Here is a 24,884-nt window from a genome sequence, read left to right as displayed (position 1 = left end):
CATTATATGTTATGGTAGCACTAGCTAACATAAATGCTTAATTCAGATTTCAACATTGATCTTCCAATGTAAGGTGTTATGAATCCTCGGGTGTATTGCAGATGCCTGCTCCTGACTGCTCCTGTGTCTTTCAGGAATTACTTGGCTTACTGATGCTTCTGGGCTTGGGCCTTACAATTTTGGATGGTAGCACTAGCTAACATGCATCTTCAATAGAGATTTCAACATTCACCTTTAAAGGAGTAGTCCAGTGGTGACCCAGTGGTGAACAACTTATCCCCTATCCTAAGGATAGGGGATAAGTTGCAGATCGCGGGGGGTCCGACCGCTAGGGCCCCCTGCGATCTCCTGTACGAAGCCCCGACAGCCCGTGGGAAGGGGGCGTGTCGACCTCCGCACGAAGCGGCGGCCGAAACGCCCCCTCAATAACACTATATGGCAGAGCCGAAGCGCTGCCTTCGGCAATCTCCGGCTCTGCCATAGAGATGTATTGAGGGGGGGGGGGGGTGTCGGCCGCCGCTTCGTGCGGGGGTCGACACCTGCTATCTGGCCAGAGAGCCTGGCCCCCGTACAGAGAGATCGCAGGATAGGGGATAAGTTTTTCACCACTGGACTACTCCTTTAAAAGTGAGGGATTGTGAATCCCTCTTGTGTACTCATTCTGCTGCCTGCTCCTGTATGTGTCAAATAGCAACTACATGGTTTAGTGATGCTGCTGAGCCTAGGACATTGCCTATATATGTTTATGGTAGCACTAGGTACAATACATCTTCAATTGCAATTTCAAAATTCATCTTTTATTATAAGAGATTGTGAGGCCCTATTGTCTCCTCATCTGCCGCCAACTCCAGGCTGTGCCATTCAGACACTATATGGTCTCCTCATGCTTCAGCCTCATCCAAGCTGTGTCATCCAGCCACTATATGGTCTCCTCATGCTGCCACCACCTCCAGGCTGTGTCATTCAGCCACTATATGGTCTCCTCATGCTTCAGCCTCATCCAAGCTGTGTCATTCAGCCATTATATGGTCTCCTCATGCTGCCAAAACCTCTACGCTGTGTCATTAACCTCTTCAGGACGTGGGGCGTATGCACATGCCCTGCATCCCGAGTCCTTAAGGACGTAGGGCGTATGCATACGCCCGTGGGAATTCCGGTCCCCAACGCTAGCCGGTTGGGGACCAGACCGGGATGCCTGCTGGAATCATTCAGCAGGCATCCCGTCACATCGCCGAGGGGGGTCCTGAGACCCCCCCCCCCCCATGTCGGCGATTGCAGAAAATCGCATGTCAATTCAGACGATTCATGCGATTTTCTGCTATTCCGGGCTGATCGGGTCTCTGGTGATCCGATCACCCAGAAAATAGGGATGATCGGAGCTGTCAGTGACAGGCCCGATCATCCTGAGGGATAGGAGCGAGGTTGCAGTGCTGTGATCTCCTCCTATCCCCTGCCATTGGTCAGAATTGAATTCTGACCAAAGGCAGCTCACGACAGTGGGTTGCCATGGAAACCCCCCGCTCTGCCCACCCCTGGATGTCGGGCAGAACGGGGGGGAGAAGATGCGTGGGGACCGCCGATCATCGCTGGAGACTGCGGAGATCACGGCGCAGGTAGGGAAGCGACGTGGGGGGGGGGGGTGGGGATGGGGATGGGGGAAGAAAGGGGGCAGTAAAGTGATCTTTACTGCTGCATTCCTAGTGGTTGCTAAACTACAACTCCCAGCATGCCCAGACAGCTAAAGGCTGTCTGGGCATGTTGGGAGTTGTAGTTTGGCAACATCTGGAGGGTCACAGTTTGGTGACCACTGTTACAGTGGTGCCCAAACAGTAGCCCTCCAGATGTTGCCAAACTACAACTCTCAGCATGCCTAGACTGCCCAGGCATGCTGGGAGTTGTAGTTCTGTAACATCTGTCCCTTCAGCATTTGCAATTTTCATGAAAATTTTGAAAATTGCTGCTCTACTTTGAAGCCCTCAAATTTTTTCAAAAAGTAAAAATATGTCCATTTATGATGCCAACATAATGTAGACATATTTTATTTGTGAATCAATATAAAATTTATTTGGAATATCAATTTTCCTTACAAGCAGAGAGTTTCAAAGTTAGAAAAATGCTAAATCTTCTAAATTTTCATGAAATTTGGGGATTTTTCACCAAGAAAGGATGCAAGTAATGACGAAAATTTACCACCAAAATAAAGTAGAATAAGTCACGAAAAAACAATTTCAGAATCAGAATATTCGGTAAAAGCATCTTAGACTTATTAATGCTTAAAGTGACAGTGGTCAGAATTACGAAAAAGGGCTCAGTCCTTAAGGTGAAAAAAGGGCTGCGTCCTTAAGGGGTTAAGCCACTTTATGGTCTCCTCATACTGATGCCACCTCCAGGCTCTCTCATTGTGCTGCTCTGCGGCAGTGATTCTAAAAGCGATGCCGGTAATCTGCATGTCATACTGAATAACAGTATTATTTCACTACCCCAGCACACTCCATATGCGAAGTGTTCTATACCCCAATTGAGGCTCTCTGTAGGCCAGAAATAGCCATTTTTTAAATAGGTGTGCCGCGGATAAATTCCGATTTAAACACATTTTTTTGAAAAATTTTGAGAATCGGCCGAATCGAATTCTTGAAAAGTTCGCTCATGTCTAATTCTAATATTGACCACTTCACACTCCTGGGGGTAATCCAGGGGCCCATAGCACAACATATGATTCAGATTATTATGGTTTCTCTTTACATTATTCACAGTAAACCCCAACTAGCTGTCATCTCTGAGGTCCCTATAAGAATCATTAGGGCCGCTCTGCTCAAATGCCCCATACTGGATGCAATGCTTGCCACACTGGAGTGATGCCTTTTGTCTTCCTTTATTAAGGTCAGTATGAAATATATGAATGTAGAGATGTATGGATGTGTGTAATAATATACATGGCTGATGATGTCATTCTGGGAATTATCATTTAAAGAGACTTCATCACCTAATATTAGACAAGACTTCGACCCATGTAAACTTAACCTCATTGACATGGAAAGAATTACCGGCTTAGGAAATCCCAGGATAAATCTATTTCCTGTGTAAATAATGTTTGCATAATGGCGAGGATGACAAGGTATTTGTCAATAAGAGTAATAGTGGCATCCAAACATGACACGTGCCAGGCATGAGTCAGTCAATGAAAGCTTCTAATATTATAACTCCTCCGTCTAGTGCTATGCAGACATTCATGACAGCTATGTCTACAAGGACTAAACAACTCTCCACTAGGTGGCAGCACTGCTCTAGTAATTTATAATGTACGCAGCGTTGAATGAATCATGATTTTCTTACAATCATGTAGGAAACCACAGATAACAAAATCCACCATGGGGGGGGATTTATCAACACGTTTTGGTGTAGAAAAGTTGCAGAAATGTCTCAACGTGCAAATTTTGTGCAACTTTTTGCTGAAGTGAAACTTACACCAACCCCGATACATTTCCTCTACACATTATCAAAGTAATTCATGCTGTCAGCGTAACCTGTGACATTTATTCAACAACTGAAATGCATTTTATATGAGACATATATAACTGATATGAACTAACTCTAGTTTTTTATTAATTATTATTATTATTATTAATTATTTGTTATTTTCATTTTATTGGTGTTCCTGATTGAAATGTTTTTTATATAAATTTTTTTAAGTTCATATACATATAAGGCCTTGTTCACATTGCCGTCAGACTCTATTTGGAGTTCTGTTGGCAATCCGGCCAGAACAACGGGAATTTAGCAGAGAAAAAAATTGTGCAAGCACTATTTTTTTCTCCACTAATTTCCTGAAAAATTACTAGATCATTGACGTACCACGTTCAAGTGAATTGGGTCTGTCGGGACCCGGTAGTAGCCGTTTGCATCCGACCTGTTTCAGAGTCCTATCGGCTCCAAAAAAAAGAGCCGATTGGACCCTTAACGGATCGAATGCGAATGGTAATGTGAACCTGGCCTAAGGTGGATAGGTGTGATCCATCTATTTAGACTTGTAATTAAAAACATTTATTAGAATGCACAGCTTAGAGGACAGTTATATTTTCTTTGTAAAGTTGAATTGGCGCTTCTTTTTTGCAGGACATATCTCATATAATGTATTATGAAGCCAGAAAAAAATTATTTGTAGGGCAAAATTGAAAAAAAATATGGAATTCCGCAATTTTTTGGGACAATCATTTTGAGTTCACAATACAGTAAATCTGACATGCTAAATTTATTCTCTGGGTCAGTACAATTTCAATTATACCAAACTTGGACAGTTTATATTTTGTTTCATGGTAAAAAATGATTAGAAAACTTGAGAAAGTAAAAAAAAAAATTAATTGCTATGATCTGACCCTTATAATTTTTGTCATTTTTTTTGACAGCGGCAATCTAAAGGCTTAACAGCCGGCCGCGGTGGCCCCCAACTTCTAAAATCAGCAGGTGGGGCTGCCGGATATGGAATGGACTCGAGTTAGGAACCCGCATACACCCTGAGTGCCGCTGGATTGTCTGTCCGGCCCTGCTTCTCCAAAGCAGGGCTGCATGTCAGAGAAATTCATCTGCCTGGTGCCTGAAACTGCATGTCTTGGGCGTCGGGCGATAGGATTTCCACATCCCTGATTGTCCTGTATAAAGCATATATAAAATAATTTCATTATGAATGCCCGCATGGATGGGGCAATATTAGCATATTGCATATTATTAGACTAAAAGTTCTTATAAATAACTTTATAATAACCGTAAGTTCATATTATCCAGCAGTTAATTACTCCTGTGAAGAAAAAGGAGATTGTATCCTATGGGTATAATGAATACACTTTTTAAGTCAATTAATCAGAGTTCCTGTGAAAAATTTTTTTTGAGTACTATGTACTGCTAGTATCTCTTGTAGGGAACAGAAAATAGGTGTTTTACACTGCTCACCCATCCGCAGGTGTTTGTATCGGTACTCCCGCATACCTTCCAACTTTTGCTGAGAGCATAGAGGGACAAGCCATGCCCTCAGTCAAATGTCCCCCACAGTAGGTGACAGTGTCCCCCATAGTAGGCAGCAGTGTCCCCATATTAGGCAACAGTGTCCCCCATATTAGGCAGCAGTGTCCCCCATATTAAGCACCAGTGCACCCCATATTAGGCAGCAGTGTCCCCCAAATTTGGCAGCATTAGTCATTTCCCCCATGGTAGGCAGCAGCAGTTCCCCCATGGTAGGTAGTAGCAGTTCCCCAGTGGTAGGCAGTAGCAGTTCCCCCAAATTATGCAGCAGCACTTCCCCCAAATTGCACAGCAGGAGTTCCCCCAAATTAGGCAGTAGCAGTTCCCCCCTATTAGGCAGCAGCAGTTCCCCCATATTAGGCAGCAGTAGTTCCCCCATATTGACAGAGGCAGTGCCCCCATATTAGGCAGAGGCAGTGGCATTTCCCCCATATTAGGTAGAGACAGTTCCCACATATTAGGCAGTGGCAGTTTCCCCATATTAGGCAGCAGCAGTTCCCCCATATTAGGGAGCAGAAGTTTCCCCATACTAGGCAGCGGCAGTGGCAATTCCCCCATGGTAGGCAGTGGCAGTTCTCCAATATTAAGCAACAGAAGTTTCCCCATATTAGGCAGTGGCAGTGACAATTCCCCCATGGTAGGCAGCAGTAGTTCCCCCGTATTAGTCAGCAACAATTCACCCATATTAGGCAGCAGTAGTTCCCCATATTAGGCAGTGGCGATTCCCCCATATTAGGCAGAGGCAGTGGCAGTTTCTCCATATTAGGCAGCAGCAGTTCCCCCATATTAGGCAGCAGAAGTTTCCCCATATTAGGCAGCGGCAGTGGCAATTCCCCCATGGTAGGCAGTAGCAGTTCCCCCATATTAAGCAGCAGAAGTTCCCCCATATTAGGCAGTGGCAGTGACAATTCCCCCATGGTAGGCAGCAGTAGTTCCCCCATATTAGTCAGCAACAATTTTCCCATATTAGGCAGCAGTAGTTCCCCAATATTAGGCAGTGCCATTTCCCCCATATTAGACAGAGGCAGTGGCAGTTCCCTCATATTAGGTAGAGGCAGTTCCTCCATATTAGGCAGTGGCAGTTCCCCCATATTAGGCAGCAGAAGTTCCCCCATATTAGGCAGCAGCAGTGGCAGTTCCCCCATATTAGGCAGTGGAAGTTCCCCCATATGTAGCAGAGGCAGTTCCCCCATATGAGGCAGTAGCAGTTCCCCTGTATGTGGCAGAGGCAGTTCTCCCCCCTGCCTCTGCCACTGGGATTATGTACAAATTAAAAAGTGACTTAAAAGTGGACATTAGTGGCTGGTTGGCAATGCTAGATGAGTTTTGGGGATCCTTGTCCCCTTTTTCAATAGCAAACAAATTATAAGGTGTATTAGGTGGGTACTTCTTTATCAGTCACCTGATCTGTTAGGCTAAGATCACTGGGAATCTGCGGCCTTGAGTTAAACTTCTGCACTATACTAACTAATAATGCAATCAATACATGTATTAAGATGGCATAAATAAATGAAGAACATTGGAATAAAAGGAATAAAATATGAAAAATATAATTAAATATAAATATGTACATAACATGTTAAAAATAACATGAATGGGGGCACATACGTGTGGCTCACTAGGAAGGACTCGTTCTCTGTGAGCTCTGCACCACCCGCCGGGATTTAGCCTTCATAAGCGATGTTCGTTCAGTTCCAAAGTGGCAAAACCTCTCCTAATAAATATTCCGGGATGGAGAAGAGCAAACCTGGGGGACCCCAGTGGTCCCTTCAGACGATTCCTGAGATCTTCAGAATGGGCTCAAAGTTCAACATGGCGTCGACCCCTTCACATGCGCCGAGCCCGCTAGCTGCTGAGGAGGACAACATAGCAGACTCTGCACCACTCCTTCTCTTACCTGCTGATCCGATGACTTCAGCTGAACTATACCGGTCCATCCAACAGATATTAAAGGCCAAACTGGGGAGGGCAGTAGTCAACTTCACCAAGTTTTTCACTGCCATTACAGACCAACTTATGGAACTACTCAAGCTTAAAATTGAGGATTTGGAGAACAGGTCGCGCAGGGCTAACATCTGCATTCGTGACTTGCCAGAATCCGTTACAGATCTCTCTCCTGCGGCCCTAGACCTGTTCTCCCACCTCCTTCCTCAAGTGGAGGTCTCCCTATTGCGCATGGACCATATCCATAGGGGGTTAAGCCACTCAAAGGCCCTGATATACCCAGGGACGATGTCCTCCGCATGCACTACCCGGAGATGAGAGACAAGATTCTACAAGCGGCTCAGAATATATCTCCTATTCCAGGTCTTCCTCCATCAGTGCATCTCTACGCTGACCTGGCCCCCTCCACTCTGGAACTGAGACGTAACATGAGACTGGTCACTCTCGCATTGCAAAAAGCCCAACTCCGCTATGGATGGGACTTCCCCTTTAATCTGCAGTTTCCAAACTGGGGAGGGCGGTAGTCGACTTCACCAAGCAGGTGGGTGACCTGGGACAGAGGGTCTCCAACATAGAACTGCTGGTGGACAAACTGGAAGATGCCATTGAAAGTTTTTCACTGCCATTACAGACCAACTTATGGAACTACTCGAGCTTAAAATTGAGGATTTGGAGGACAGGTCGCGCAGGGCTAACATTTGCATTCGTGACTTGCCAGAATCCGTTACAGATCTCTCTCCTGCGGCCCTAGACCTGTTCTGCCACCTCCTTCCTCAAGTGGAGGTCTCCCTATTGCGCATGGACCATATCCATAGGGGGTTAAGCCACTCAAAGGCCCTGATATACCCAGGGACGATGTCCTCCCTATGCACTACCCAGAGATGAGAGACAAGATTCTACAAGCGGCTCAGAATATATCTCCTCTTCCATGTCTTCCTCCATCAGTGCATCTCTACGCTGACCTGGCCCCCTCCACTCTGGAACGGAGACATAACATGAGACTGGTCACTCTCGCATTGCAAAAAGCCCAACTCCGCTATAGATGGGACTTTCCCTTTAATCTGCAGTTTCAAATCCTCTCCCAAATGTATGTGGTGCGTACACCCTCTGAAGCCATGGAGATCCTGCAACGCGAGAATATCCCATATGATGAACATGCACCTCTACTGTCCAGATCACCTGCTCTTAAACATATGTGGCAGAGTGCTGAAATCCCTCACAAGAGACACCCCTCTCACCCTCAGAAACCGGGATGGCATGCTTCATTCCAAATCCGAATGGACGTGATGTGACTCTTCTATTTCTCCCATTAGCCCTCTGAGGCTAGTTACTTGGAACTGCCCTCGGGCGTGGATACTGTAATCCTGTTGAGACTTTCTGTTTTTCATGATACTCCTGGCTGTTTTGTTATACATTGGTTTCCTATGGAACTGTTTATTGCCTCTGGACTTTTATGGACATTTTTTCCAGCCATGGATTTTCTTGCTCCTCCCCCATCTGGATGATTCTGTTAGCAAGTCTACAGGATGGACCTTCATGCTCAACGTTACCAGTGTCATGCTACATCCTGTCATGTTTCACCGGATTTAACTCCTGCGTGTGGTCTATTGTACTTGATTTTTCCCTCCCTCCCCTCTTTTGCATTCCCTCTTTTTTTTTCTTACATCCCCCTTTTTCTCCCTACTTCTTCTCATGATTCTTTTCCTACCCTCTGACGGATTTTGTTACTTTTCTAGCTCTTCTTTTCCCCCCACTCCTATTTCTTTACCACACTCCCGCAGATCACAGCAGGTTTTGACCTGCCTTCTAGTTTTCCCGGTGGGATGGACTATCATGTTTCCCTACTTTCTTTGTGTCGGACCTCAAGGGTTATGGCTATTGTTACCCTCTTACTGTTCGTCCTCCCATGTGATCTTGTACTTTTACCCCCTGAGTTTTTTGTTGTTTTTTTGTTCTCCCCTTATACTGTATGTCCGGTCTTCCCCCTTTTCCCTTGTCATGGTCCCTGTATCTTGTTGCTAATTTTTCATTGTCTGGTGTCCTCTATTTCTGTTTCCACCCCTCGTCTCTTCCTTTATCTACTGTCACGCTTAATATGCATTTTCTAGATTTGTACCAATGTGTCGTATTATTTCTCATAATGTTCAGTGACTAAATTCCCCCATTAAATGGAAAAAAGCATTAATTGATTACCTAAAACACAACCCTGATATTATAGGTCTCCAGGAGATATTCCCGGTGTTTTATGGCTTCCCACTCCACCAAATCGAAAGGGGTTATGACCCTTTTACGCAATGATTTCCTATTTATGCTCCAGTGCTCATTTTCTGATACTGAGGGATGCTTTCCTTTTTTGGAGGGCCATCTTCAGGAGCGGAATTTTCAACATGGTCATTAGCAGAATGCTGGACAGGTCACACACCGCTGGTTTTAGGGGCTCTGGGGTACAGCAATGGCTTCTTTAAAAACTTATTTTTTGCTGATCTTGACATGGCCGATGTATGGCGGAACATAATCTGGCTCAAAGGGGCTACACATATTATTCTCCTGCCCATTGTCTCTACACCCACATAGACTGGATTTTAAGTTTTAAGTTTCTCTCACCTCTCTCCTATATGCCAGACACATCTCTTGTGCCTGGTCTGATTACGATATAGTTATGGCTCATTTCCAATTTGGGGGACCCTGCTCCACCCCTTGTACGTAGCGCCTCAATGAGTCACTACTGTGTCACCCCCATCTATGTTCCCAGCTGATGCTTCCCTATCTGACTACTTTGCCATTAACACTTCCTCCTCGGCTGATACTGGATGGCACACAAAGCTTATGTCAGAGGGAAACTCATTGCTCTTGCTTCCAAATTAAAGAAAGACCAAACAAAAGCTTAGGCTACTCTTGAACATAAGATGGCACGATTGGCGAGTGCCCATCAGCTATCTCCCTCGCTGTGCCTGCTCCAGGCTCTCAGGGCCACGAAACTGAAACTTGACGCAGTTCTCTCTGATCGTACCGAGAAGGCCCTGTGATGGACTCAAGCCACCTATTACAAATGGGCTAATAAGCCCAACCAACTTCTTGCCTCTATGTTTAAGCAGAGGCAGAAGCTCAATAGAGCCTTCTTCTACTTCTATTTCTATTTCACTTCCCACCCTCTCTTCTTCTGACAGGGACTCTCTTAATTCTCCTGTCACCACGGAGGAGGTTGCAGATGCCATTGCTCATCTGAAACTAGGTGAGGCACCAGGCCCAGACCGATTCTTACACCCCATATTATTTCCTATTGTAATCAGTTGCTTTCTGGTTCCCCTATGCCCCCGGAATTTCTTCATGCATCTATTGTTGTTATCCCCAAGCATAAAGGGGTTGTGTGCTGCCCTGCCTTTCGGAGCTCCGCTCGCAGCGTCCGGAAGTTCAGCGCCCCCTTCCCATAGACTTTGGTTGAGGGGGCGGGACGTCACGAGGGGGCGGCCGTGAACACGGAAGCCCGCACACAGCGTTCGAAGTAATGAACTTCCGGACGCTGCGAACGGAGCTCCGAAAGGCAGGGCAGCGCCCAACCCCTTCAACACGGATCCCTTTCTCCCCTAAAATTATTGTCTCATCTCCCTTATTAATTTGGACTCCAAGAATTTCACCTCTATTCTTGCCAAACTCCTGATTCATAATGACCAGGTGGGTAATATCCCTGGCAGACAAGCACCGGGCAATATCCGCAAAGTCCTCAAAATAGTTCACTGGGCATGAGCTACCAATACTCCCCTTACACTACTAGGCTTAGATATTGAGAAGGCCTTCGATACGGTTTTATGGCCTTATTTGTTTGGGATTCTCCATGCTATAGGCTTTTGGGGACCATTTGTCCATGCCTTGGATTCATTATACTCCAATCGAGTTGTCACGATTCGGCAGGCTGGAGGTGGATCCTCTGTGCCAGAGAGGGATTGGCGTGGACCGTGTCAGTGGACCGGTTCTAAGTTGCTACTGGTATTCACCAGAGCCCGCCGCAAAGCGGGATGGTCTTGCAGCGGCGGTAGCAACCAGGTCGTATCCACTGGCAACGGCTCAACCTCTCTGACTGCTGAGATAAGCGCGGTACAAGGGAGTAGGCAAGAGCAAGGTCAGACGTAGCAGAAGGTCGGGACAGGCGGCAAGGTTCGTAGTCAAAGGTGGAATAGCAGGAGGTCTGGAACACAGTATGGGTAACACAGTAAAGCTTTCTCAAGGCACAAGGCAACAAGATCCGGCAAGGAAGTGCAGGGGAAGAGAGGTCATATAGCCAGGGAGCAGGTGGAAACTAATTAGGGTGATTGGACCAGGCACCATCATTGGTGCACTGGCCCTTTAAATCTCAGAGCGCTGGCGCGCGCGCGCCCTAGAGAGCGGAGCCGCGCGCGCCAGAGCATGACAGCCGGGGACCGGGACAGGTAAGTGACCTGGGATGCGATTCACGGGCGGGCGCGTCCCGCTATGCGAATCGCATCCCCGCCGGCCATGTCAGTGCAGCGCTCCCGGTCAGCGGGTCTGACCGGGGCGCTGCAGGGAGAGAAACGCCGCGAGCGCTTCGGGAAGGAGCAGGGACCCGGAGCGCTCGGCGTAACAGTACCCCCCCCCTTAGGTCTCCCCCTCTTTTTGTCGGGATGTCGCTCCACAGAGGACGAGGACATCGGGAGCGATTGTAGAGTCTCCTTCTGGGGGACAGTGAAGTCCTGGGTATAAACATGAATGGCAGACCGGACAGAAGGAGTGGGAATGGGGAGGGGGGGCAGAGGTTGAGGCTTGGCACGGGGCAGAGTGTCACCAGGACGGGGACTATGAGGGGGCACGGCACAGTCCTGACAGGCCTTGGGGAGACCAGGCACAGGAGGAGACACTGAGGACCGACAGACGGGGCTGGGAGCAGACGTGAGGCACTCCTTGTGGCAAGCAGGACCCCAATTCTTGATCTCCCCGGTGGTCCAGTCAAGGGTGGGAGAATGGTGCTGGAGCCATGGCAGACCGAGGAGGATTTCAGAGGTACAGCCGGGCAAAACCAAAAATTCAATTTCCTCGAGATGCGGTCCAATGTTCATAAGCAGGGGCACTGTGCGATAACTCACAGTGCAGTGCAGCTTGACCCCGTTGACCGAAGAAATATAGAGTGGCTTGATGAGACGGGTCACCGGGATGCAGTACGTATCAAGCAAAGAGGCCAGAATAAAATTTCCAGAAGAACCAGAGTCCAAGACGGCCACAGCAGAGAAGGAGGAGTTGGCAGAAGGAGAAATCCGTACGGGCACAGAGAGAGATGGAGAAGCAGACTCCGTACCCAGAGACGCCAGGCCCACATGAGCAGGTTGCGTGCGTGCATTTTCCAGACGTGGAGGACGAATAGGGCAATTCACCAAGAAATGTTCGGTACTAGCGCAGTACAGACATAGATTTTTATCCCTACGGCGAGACCTCTCTTCAATAGTCAGGCGAGACCGATCTACTAGCATAGGCTCCTCGGCGGGAGGCACAGGGGTAGATTGCAAGGGATACCGAGAGAGAGGTGCCCAGGGATTAAGGTCTTTTTCCTGGCGGAGTCCCTGGTGTCTTTCCGAAAAACGAATGTCAATGCGGGTGGCCAAATGGATAAGTTCATGCAGGTTGGCAGGAATCTCTTGTGCGGCCAGCACATCTTTGATGTTACTGGATAGGCCTTTTTTAAAGGTCGCGCAGAGAGCCTCGTTGTTCCAAGATAATTCGGAAGCGAGAGTACGAAATCGGATGGCGTACTCGCCTACTGAAGAATTACCCTGGACCAGGTTCAGCAGGGCAGTCTCGGCAGAAGAAGCTCGGGCTGGTTCCTCGAAGACACTGCGAACCTCAGAGAAGAAGGAGTGTACAGAGGCCATCGCAGTCCCGCAGTCCCAGAGCGGTGTGGCCCAAGACAAAGCCTTCCCAGACAGGAGACTGACCACTAAAGCCACCTTCGACCGTTCTGTAGGAAATTGGTCCGACAACATCTCCAAATGAAGGGAACATTGCGACAGAAAACCACGGCAGAGTCTAGAGTCCCCATCAAATTTGTCCGGCAGGGACAAGCGGAGGTTAGGAGCGGCCACTCGCTGCGGAGGAGGTGCAGGAGCTGGTGGAGGAGATGGTAGCTGCTGTTGCAGATGCTGTAGCTGCGACTGAAGTTGCTGTACCATGGTGGACACTTCCGACAGCTGGTGACTTAGATGGGCGATCTGTCGGGATTGCTGGGCGATCACCGTGGTGAGGTCAGAGACAACTGGCAGGGGAACCTCAGCGGGATCCATGGCCGGATCTACTGTCACGATTCGGCAGGCTGGAGGTGGATCCTCTGTGCCAGAGAGGGATTGGCGTGGACCGTGTCAGTGGACCGGTTCTAAGTTGCTACTGGTATTCACCAGAGCCCGCCGCAAAGCGAGATGGTCTTGCAGCGGCGGTAGCAACCAGGTCGTATCCACTGGCAACGGCTCAACCTCTCTGACTGCTGAGATAAGCGCGATACAAGGGAGTAGGCAAGAGCAAGGTCAGACGTAGCAGAAGGTCGGGACAGGCGGCAAGGTTCGTAGTCAAAGGTGGAATAGCAGGAGGTCTGGAACACAGTATGGGTAACACAGTAAAGCTTTCTCAAGGCACAAGGCAACAAGATCCGGCAAGGAAGTGCAGGGGAAGAGAGGTCATATAGCCAGGGAGCAGGTGGAAACTAATTAGGGTGATTGGACCAGGCACCATCATTGGTGCACTGGCCCTTTAAATCTCAGAGCGCTGGCGCGTGCGCGCCCTAGAGAGCGGAGCCGCGCGCGCCAGAGCATGACAGCCGGGGACCGGGACAGGTAAGTGACCTGGGATGCGATTCGCGGGCGGGCGCGTCCCGCTATGCGAATCGCATCCCCGCCGGCCATGTCAGTGCAGCGCTCCCGGTCAGCGGGTCTGACCGGGGCGCTGCAGGGAGAGAAACGCCGCGAGCGCTTCGGGGAGGAGCAGGGACCCGGAGCGCTCGGCGTAACACGAGTGGCTTATCTTAAGTTACCCTCTTCTCATTCTTCACCGATCCTTGTTGGTAGGGGTACTCGCCAAGGGTATCCTTTATCACCGGCTTTATTTGCCTTGGCTAAGGAGCCCTGGCGAGTATCCTTCGTGCTCATCCTTATATCTCAGGGGCAACGATTGGTTCTGCAGAATATAAGGTTAATTTATTTGCTGATGACCTTCTCACACTCACCAAACTGCCAGTTTCACTACCTAATCTGTTTGCTACTTTGGACTGGTTCTCTGCTATATCGGACCTGCTGGTGAACAGATCTAATTCTAAAGTTCTTTATTGCAACACTCCTCAGCCAGTGCAGGATCTTATCTCCCTAAACTTTTCTCTCTGCACCTCTTCTACTTTTCTTTCTTATTTGGGTATTTCTTTACCTGCCTCCCTGTGGGAACTTTATAGACTGAACTATCTTCCACTCTATAAATCTATTCGGGATGACCTCGCCAAATGGACCCTTCCACATATCTCGTGGTTAGGACGTGTGCACACCGTCAGGATGATGGTACTACCTAGACTCCTCAATTTATTTAGGATACTCCCAATTCCTGTATTATAGGGCAGCTTGCTTAGCTCAACTTATGTTATGCAATGCACCTTCGGGTTTCCCTAGGTGGGTAGCTCTTGAAAATGATCTTTTAGCCCCCAATTCCTTGTCTTCTCTTATGTGGTCTGTTAAACCGGTTACTTCATATATTCCCTACTCAGCCACGATCTCTATTCTCTCCTTCTTTGGCGCTCTGTCCGTTTCAAACTATCTTCACAATCTCCTGTGTCCCCTGTCTTACCTTTTCTTTGTAATTCTTTATTTCCTCCTCTCCTTAGACAATCTGACTTTTCTTGGTGGATTTTCCAATGCTTCTTTTTCCTTCATCATTTTCTTGTAGGGAAGAAACTGGTCTCTCATTCTCTTTTTCTTACTAGATTTCCCCAGAGGAATCTTTTCGTTTAACTCAAATTCTATCTTCCTTTCGCTCTCTCATTTCACCTACTATGATGATTGAACTTACTTCTTATGAGGCCATGGCCCTGTGCTCCCCTCTTCGCCCTGGTACCCTTTCACTTTTATACTCTACTTTCAATCAGCCTCCCCGGGGTGTGAAACTTCCCTTTATGAATCAATGGGAAGAGGATCTGCAAGTGACCTTTCTCTCCCCTCTTGGCATGAATGCAGTACCCATCTGAGCAGGGGTAGCTGGCAGTTTTCGTTGTCAGAAACTGCTGTCAAGATTCTACATAGGGCGTATTATGTTCCTGCCAGACTTCAGGCTATTTTCCTTCCGTGTCTCGCCAGTGTTATAGGGGTTGCACGGAAGTTGGTGATATGCTTCATACTTGGTGGACTTTTGGAGGCAGGTTATTGACCTGCTTTCCTCTGTGACGGAAAGAACCTATCTGCTCGACCCAGCGCTGTGCCTCCTGGGCCTCAAACCTGAGAGATTACCCTATGCAGTGTTCCGTTTAGTTCAATTTATTTTGCTGGCTGCCCGCATACATGTTGCCTCCATGTATGATCTATCTTTATCCATGGTGATCTCTCGGGTGAATGATATTATGCTTTCCGAACATCTAAATGCAATAAGAGCTCACACTATGATGCTTTTTGATAAAGTATTGGGTCCCTGGATCTCTTCTACTCATGCCCCGGATATATCCTATTATTTTTCTTTGTAGTTCTTTGGGAGACTATATATTTATTTGTATAACACACCTTATCTTATCCCCCATATTGTCCTGATCTAGTTCTCTACTGCGACAAGTATATTATGCCTCCCCCTGCCCTCTACTTTCCCTCCCTTGCCTCCTTCCCCCCCTCCCCCTACTTCCCCCTTTGGTTCTCCCACCAGACCTTGGATTTCATCTCTTATGTTTTATTGTTCTATTTGTTTTCTTTAATTTTGGTTCTCCCAATTTCTTTACCTATAGACTGTTAGTTCTTACACCTTAATGTGTATATTTGTACTTTATAAGCCAAGTATTGTATTTTGTACCCGTATTCTCCTTGTTATTCAATATATTTTCTCCTTTTGACACTGAAAATAAGAAATGAAAAAATACAGTGAATTAAAACCATTATATTTAGAAAATATATTGAAAAAATCACATTACAAAACAATTTGAAAAAACAAATACTGTAGAAAATAATAGAAAAAAATGAACTTAAAACAAAAATAAAATTAATAATATTAATAATAAAAAAATGGAAAAATAAAAGAATAGATAAAAGAGAGATGAAAATGGAGTAGCTTAGATATAGTGAAAACATCTTATAAGTTGATAGATAAAACTCTTGAAAAAGTGCAATGAAGCATTTAATAAAATTTTTTAGTATATATGTATAATCCCTACGGGCTAGGTCTTGGGATCCAGCCAGGAGTTGTGTAATTGACCAGGCTCAGGGAGGATCATAATTCAGAGCCCAACACTGAACTTTCTGGGGGAGATTTATCAAAACTTGTGTAGAGGAAGAGTGGTGCAGTTGCCAGTGGCAACCAATCAGATTGCTTATTTAATTTTTCATAGGTCTCTTTAAAAATGAAAGAAACAATCTGATTGTTTGCCATGGGCAACTGCAAAACTCTTCCTCTGCACAGTTTTTGATAAATCTCCCTCTCTATTTCCGCATTTAAACCTTTAGGTTCTATACTGGCTTCAGCTCTTGACATTTGAGCCACGAAATTTCCCCATCTCCCATCTTTCTTGACTAGCTGAATTGCTGCATGTTTCAATTCTGTAGGGTTTGAATTATGAGGGGTAAGAAAGTGTACTGACAAAGGATGTTTATCATTGCCTTTTCTAATATTGTACAGGTGTTCTGCTATACATGTCTTAAGTGGACGTTTGGTTCTCCCTAAACAGTAGAATTTCCCAATAGTGGACACTCATGGGAATAAAAAAAAGTGTCTGCTATTGAGAGATGTCTACTAATGGGAACATGTTTAAAAATCTTTCTAAATGAGGGAATACTGAACTGTAGGTAATTACCTACAGTGGGGATCAAAAGTTTGGGCACCCCAGGTAAAAATTTGTATTAATGTGCATTAAGAAGCCAAGGAAAGATGGAAAATTCTCCAAAAGGCATCAAATTACAGATTAGACATTCTTATAATATGTCAACAAAAGTTAGATTTTATTTCCATCATTTGCACTTTCAAAATAACAGAAAACAAAAAGTTTGGGCACCCTGCAGAATTTATAGCATGCACTTTCCCCTTTGCAAAGCTGAGACCTGCCAGTGTCATGGATTGTTCTCAATCATCATCTGGGAAGACCAGGTGATGTCAATCTTAAAGGTTTTAAATGCCCAGACTCATCTGACCTTGCCTCAACAATCAGCACCATGGGTTCTTCTAAGCAGTTGTCTAGAAATCTGAAACTGAAAATAGTTGATGCTCACAAAGCTGGAGAAGGCTATAAGAAGATAGCAAAACATTTTCAGATGTCAATATCCTCTGTTCGGAATGTAATTAAGAAATGGCAGTCATCAGGAACAGTGGAAGTTAAAGCAAGATCTGGAAGACCAAGCAAAATATCAGACAGAACAGCTCGTAGGATTGTGAGAAAAACAATTCAAAACCCACGTTTGACTGCACAATCCCTTCAGAAAGATCTGTCAGACACTGGAGTTGTGGTACACTATTCCACTATAAAGAGATACTTGTACAAATATGGTCTTCATGGAAGAGTCATCAGAAGAAAACCTCTTCTACGTCCTCACCACAAAAATTAGCGTTTGAACTTTGCAAATGAACATATAGACAAGCCTGATGCATTTTGGAAACAAGTTCTGTGGACCAATGAGGTTAAAATTGAACTTTTTGGCCAGAATGAGCAAAGGTACGTTTGGAGAAGAAGGGAAATAGAATTTAATGAAAAGAGCCTCTGCCCAACTTTTAAGCATGGGGGTGGATCAATCATGCTTTGGGGTTGTATTGCAGTCAGTGACACAGGGAACATCTCACAAGTAGAAGGAAAAATGGATTCAATATAATTTCAGCAAATTTTGGATGCTAACTTGATGCCATCTGTGAAAAAGCTGAAGTTAAAGAGAGGATGGCTTCTACAAATGGATAATGATCCTAAACACGCCTCGAAATCCACGGGGGATTACATCAAGAGGCATAAACCGAAGGTTTTGCCATGGCCTTCACAATCTTCTGACCTCAACATAATTGAAAATCTATGGATAGACCTTAAAAGAGCAGTGCGTGACAGACAGCCCATAAATCTCAAAGAACTGGAAGACTTTTGTAAGGAAGAATGGGCAAAGATACCTCAAACAAGAATTGAAAGACTCTTGGCTGGCTACAAAAAGCGTTTACAAGCTGTGATACATGCCAAAGGGGGCAGTACAAGATATTAACTCTGCAGGGTGCCCAAACTTTTGCAGATGCCATTTTTTGTTTTCTGTTATGTAAGTGTAAAGTGTAAATGATGGAAATAAAATCTAACTTTTGTTGACATATTATAAGGATGTCTAATCTGTAATTTGATGCCTTTTGGAGAATTTTCCATCTTTCCTTTGCTTCTTAATGCACATTAATAAAAAAAAATGTACCTGTGGTGCCCAAACTTTTGATCCCCACTGTATAAAACATGATAAAAAGCAATATAACAGTAGAATCTCCCAGTGCCGTTTAATCCCCCGATCCTTCCCCCGTATCATTTGATCCCCTGTTATACCCTATGCCACCTTATTCCCCAGTGCCTTGTGTCATATTCCTCCTTACCCCCTGTGCCACATTTCCTCTTGATCCCCCCTGTGCCATTTAATTCCCACTTTATTACCCTTTGTGTAAATCCATTACCCCCCTCTTTATAAAGTGGCACAGGGGAATAAAGGGGGGATGAAATGGCACGAGGGGGAAGAAATGGCACAGGGGGTTGTAAAGAAGGGGTGATGAATTTGCACAGAGGTCGATGCCACCAAAGATAAGCAGAGCAGGAGAGAGCCCCACTGTTGCTACAGTTGGGTCTTGCCTGCCGTTTCAGTATGCACTGCAGCCTAAGTTGTATCCTGTAATTTTTTAATTAAACTTTAAACATAATAAATAATTATAGAAATAAACATACCATATTTTACCAGAACAAAATAGAATAATAAATCATTACATAAAACCAATTACACCATACCATAAAATAAGACATTGGTCCTTAAATAGATTTTTTTTACTAAAATGCTGATGTTACCCCAAAGTTTTCATTTTCAGAATGGGTAATAGGTGAAAATGTCCCCCAAAATTTGAAACCCCATTTCTCTCGAGTAAGGAAATACCTCATATGTGTATGTAAAGTGCTCTGTAGGTGCACTAGAGGGCTCAGAAGTGAAGGAGCGACATTGCGCTTTTGGAAAGCGAATTTTGCTGAAATGGTTTTTGGGGGCATGTCACATTTAGGAAGCCCTCATGGTGTCAGAACAGCAAAAAACACCCTACATGGCACACTATTTGGGAAACTACACCCCTCAAGGAACATAGCAAGGGGTACAGTGAGCCTTAACACCCCACAGGTGTTTGATGACTTTGCGTTGAAGTTGGACGTGAAAATGAAAAATTTAATTTTTTTTACTAAAATGCTGATGTTACCCCAAATTTTTCATTTTTACAAGGGGTAATAGGTGGAAATGTCCCCAAAATTTGTAACCCCATTCCTCTCGAGTAACAAAATATCTCATATGTGGATGTAAAGTGCTTTGTGGGTGCAGTACAATGCTCAGAAGGAGCGACTGGAATTTTGAAGAGAGAATTCAGTTGGTATAGAAGTCTGTGGCCATGTGCGTTTTCAAAGCCTCCATGGTGCCCCCCCCCCCCCCACACACACACACACATGTGACCCCATTTTGGAAACTACACCCCTCACAGAATGTAATAAGGGGCGCAGTGAGCATTTACGCCCCACTGACGTTTGACAGATCTTTGGAACAGTGGGCTGTGCAAATGAAACATTATATTTTTTATTTTCACGGACCACTGTTCCAAAAATCTGTCAGACACCTGTGTAAATGCTCAATGCAACCGTTGTTATGTTTCGTGAGGGGTGTAGTTTCCAAAATGGGGTCATATGTGGGTGTTTTTTTCTTGTGTTTATGTCAGAACCGCTGTAACCAGCAGCCATCCCTGTGCAAATCACCAATTTAGACATCAAATGTACATTGTGCGCTCTCACTCCTGAGCCATGTTGTGCACCCGAAGAGCACTTTACGTCCACATATGGGGTATTTCCATACTTGGGAGTAAGATTGTGTTACAAATATTGGGGGTCATTTTTTCCTTTTACCTCTTATGAAAATGAAAAGAATGGGGCAACACCAGCATGTTAGTGTAAAAAATTTAAAGGAGTACTCCGGCGCGCACTTTTTTCCTTTTATCCCGTCCGGGCTGCAAAATAAAAGAAAACACACTTTCTCTTACCTGCCAACGAGCCCCCGGAGCTTCGGTACAGGTGTTCAGTCCTCGGGCTGTATTCTTCTTACTTCCTGTTAGCCCGGCACGTCACACGGAGCTTCATGTCCCGCCTTGGCCGGTGATAGGCTGAAGCTCCGTGTGACGTGCCGGGCTAACAGGAAGTAAGAAGAATACAGCCCGCTGGGAGTTTGAGCTGCAACGGAAAATTTGCCGCATCTCAAACTTGAAGCGGGAAACTTGCTGTAAACCCCCGCCCGTGTGAATGTACCCTGTACATTCACTTGGGGGGTCAAACATTCAGCTGTTGCAAAACTACAACTTCCAGCATGCACTGGCAGACCAGGCATGCTGGGAGTTGTAGTTATGCAACAGCTAGAGGCACACTGGTTGGGAAACACTGAGTTAGGTAACAGACTACCGCAGTGTTTCCGCACCACTGTGTGTTTCCTAACTCAGTGTTTTCCAAACCGTGCACCTCCAGCTGCTGCAAAACTACAACTCCCAGCATGCATAGTCTTTCAGTGCATGCTGGGAGTTATAGTTTTGCAACAGCTGGAGGCACACGGGTTGGGAAACACTGAGTTAAGAAACAGACAATGTTTCCCAACCAGTTGTTGCAAAACTACAACTTCCAGCATGCCCAGACAGCCGAAGGACATGTTGGGAGTTGTAGTTATGTAACAACTGGAGGAGAACAGTTTGGAGACCACTTTGTAGTGGTCTCCAAACTGTAGCCCTCCAGATGTTGCCGAACTACAACTCCCAGCATGCCTGGACAGTCTCGGCATGCTTTGAATTGACATCTGGAGCATAACAGTTTGGACACCACTGTATGTGGTCTCCAAACATTGCCCTTCCAGATGTTGCAAAACTACAACTTCCAGCATGACGAGACTGTCCAGGCATGTTGGGATTGTAGTTCTGCAACATCTGAAGGGCCAGATGTTACAGAACTACAACTCCCAGCGTGCCTGGACTGTCTTGGCATGCTGAGAGTTGTAGTTTTGCAACATCTGGAAGGACACAGTTTGGAGACCACTGCATGCTGGGAGTTGTAGTTTTGAAACTCCTAGAAGCAGCAGTGAAGATCACTTTACAGCGACCTTCAATGCTGCCTCTGACGTCGACGCCGCTGCCTCCACTTGCATGTGCCTCCTTTCTGACGTCTGTCCTCGCTGCCGCCGGTCCCCCACACAACCACGGCCCCCGCGCCATCGCCACCATTTTCCCCTGCTCTGCCTGGACTTCCAGGGGCGGGCAGAGCGGGGGATCTGAACTTCCACCCCCCACCCTGCGATTTGCCGTTCAGTCCTGACCAGCTAATTGCAGGGGATAGGAGGAGGTGGCACCCCTGCCACCTCACTCCTATCCTTCAGGATGATCAGGGCTGTTTTCCAGGCGCAACATTGACTGAGGTACAGATGCTGGCACTAGTAAATATCATAGGTAGTGGATAATAGGGTACTAGACTGATGCAGCGGTGGAACGGCAACTCCTGCAGTGATAGACTTCACCTGGTTCACAACCCATGCATAGAGATACGGCAATTTCAACAAAACAAAAGAAGGAAACACGAGGGCACTCACGGTACTTCGTTCACAGCAGGCTTCTTTATTCAGGTAGCGGTTGAACACATGTTCTAACGGGGCACCAGGAGCAAGCGTGTGGGACGATAGCTATTTTGTGCCGATCCCGGCACTTCCTCAAGTCACCGCTACCTGAATAAAGAAGCCTGCTGTGAACGAAGTACCGTGAGTGCACTCGTGTTTCCTTCTTTTGTTTAGGCTGTTTTCCAGGCGATCAGGTCACCAGAGACCTCACCAGCCCGGAATTGCCGCACATCGCCAATCTGAATTGATCTCAGCCATACCAAGGCATGGGGTGCCTGTACTCCCTTGGTCCCTAAGTGGTTATACAAATGTGTCCATTTTCCCTTTAACTTTCCCCTGACTCTGTGCCAGTCCCCTAAAGACGTTGGTTCCCCAGGGAGAGAGGACTCAGCGTCTCCTGTAAGCCCCACTACAACATCCGTACCCTCACACCTAGCCTTCTCCAAAGAGGAAATGTCATGGATAACTTGGAACCGGTTTGAGACACCAATCAGAAGGAGGTCAGTTGTACCTTCCTTTACCATCCGGTAATGTGTGAATTTAAAGAATTTCAACATCTAATGCATGAAGTGTATGAAGCAATGTGGTACTGCAGAGCCTGACACAACAACACCTCCTACACACTGGCAGTTTCATTGCCTTATGTTGATACCAGTTGCATCATAAAGATTCTTTATGGCTCATATGTATAATACATGGGCGAGATCCTTCTGCATTTTACAGATTTTTCTGTTTTGAGCAAATGTGTGAGATTAATGGTGAAAAGGTCTACAGCCCACATGGAAATTCTGGACACATGACCGGGTGCTACTGGGAAGCTGCAGCCACTGCTGGTAAAAAGAAGTATTACATGATGGAGCCTATTCAAGATAATACTAAATGGGCCATGGCTACCGCAGTGAGAGCTACTGTTTTCGTTCTTTGGAGAGAACGAGGGTGCAAGTAAGCGCTATGATGAGGGTAGTAGTTCCTGAAGATTATGTCATGTAACTGATTGATGCTAGCTCTATGTCCCTCTGTGATCCAGGAATAATATATATATATATATATATATATATATATATATATATATATTTTTTTTTTTTATGCAAGCTGTTCCCACCCACAAGGCGCAGAAATGAGACCTCTAAAGTCAGGGTTCTGTGAAACAACTTTTAAACTTTACTTAACCTTTTGATGCAATCCAGTACAATACATATACACTGCTCAAAAAAATAAAGGGAACACTAAGATAACACGTCCTAGATCTGAATGAACTAATCGTATGAAATACTTTCGTCTTTACATAGATGAATGTGCTGACAACAAAATCACACAAAAATTATCAATGGAAATCAAATTTATCAACCCATAGTGATCTGGATATGGAGTTACACTCAAAATCAAGGGGGAAAACCACACTACAGGCTGATCCAACTTTGATGTAATGTCCTTAAAGGGGTATTCCAGGCCAAAACTCTTTTTTGAAAAGTTAAGCAGATTTGTAAATTACTTCTATAAAAAAATCTTAATCCTTCCAATAGTTATTAGCTTCTGAAGTTGAGTTGTTGTTTTCTGTCTAACTGCTCTCTGATGACTCACGTCCCAGGAGCTGTGCAGTTCCTATGGGGATATTCTCCCATCATGCACAGCTCCCGGGACGTGACATCATCATTGAGCAGTTAGACAGAAAACTTCAGTAGCTAATAACTATTGGAAGGATTAAGATTTTTTTTATAGAAGTAATTTACAAATCTGTTTAACTTTCCGGAGCCAGTTGATATATATAAAAAAAGGTTTTGCCTGGAATACCCCTTTAAAACAAGTCAACATGAGGCTCAGTAGTGTGTGTGGCCTCCATGTGTGGCCTCCACGTGCCCATATGACACTTCTGCTCCACGGGAGGTTTCTGTCCTCCCTGAGCTCGCCTTACAACACCTGGGCATGCTCCTGATGAGGTGGTGGATGGTCTCCTGAGGGATGGCCTCCCAGACCTGGACTAAAGCATCTGCCAACTCCTGGACAGTTTGTGGTGCAACGTGGCATTGGTGGATGGAGTGAGACATGATGTCCCAGATGTACTCAATCTGATTCAGGTGTGGGGAATGGGCGGGCCAGTCCATAGCATCAACTGCTGACACACTCCAGCCACATGAGGTTTAGCATTGTCTTGCATTAGGAGGAACCCAGAGCCAACCGCACCAGCATATTGTCTCACAAGGGATCTGAGGATCTCATGTCGGTACCTAATGGCAGTCAGGCTACCTCTGGCAAGCACATGCAGGGCTGTGCGGCCCACGAAAGAAATGACACCCCACACCATTACTGAACCACTGCCAAACCGGTCATGCTGGAGGATGTTGCAGGCAGCAGAACGTTCTCCATGGCATCTCCAGACACTGTCACGTCTGTCACATGTGCTCAGTGTGAACCTGCTTTCATCTGTGAAGAGCACAGGGCACCCGTGGCGAATTTTCCAATCTTGGTGTTCTCTGGCAAAATGCTAAACGTCCTGCACAGTGTTGGGCTGTAAGCACAACCCCCATCTGTGGACGTTGGGCCCTCATACCACCACCATTTGAGTGGACACATGCACATTTGTGGCCTGCTGGAGGTCATTTTTTGCAGGGCTATGGCAGTGCTCCTCCTGCTCCTTTGGAGGAAGTGGTCCTGCTGCTGGATTGTTGCCCTCCTACGGCCTCCTCAATGTCTCCTGATGTACTAGCCTGTCTCCTGGTAGCGCCTCCATGCTCTGGACACTACGCTGACAGACACAGTAAACCTTCTTCCCACAGCTCGCATTGATGTGCCATCCTGGATGAGCTACTCTAACGGAGCCACTTGTGTGGGCTGTAGACTCCGTCTCTTGCTACTACTAGAGTGAAAGCACCGCCATCATTA

The sequence above is a fragment of the Hyla sarda genome, chromosome 6 (genome assembly GCF_029499605.1).
Source record: "Hyla sarda isolate aHylSar1 chromosome 6, aHylSar1.hap1, whole genome shotgun sequence".
Taxonomy (NCBI): Eukaryota; Metazoa; Chordata; class Amphibia; order Anura; family Hylidae; genus Hyla; species Hyla sarda.
This window is presented reverse-complemented; position numbering follows the sequence as displayed.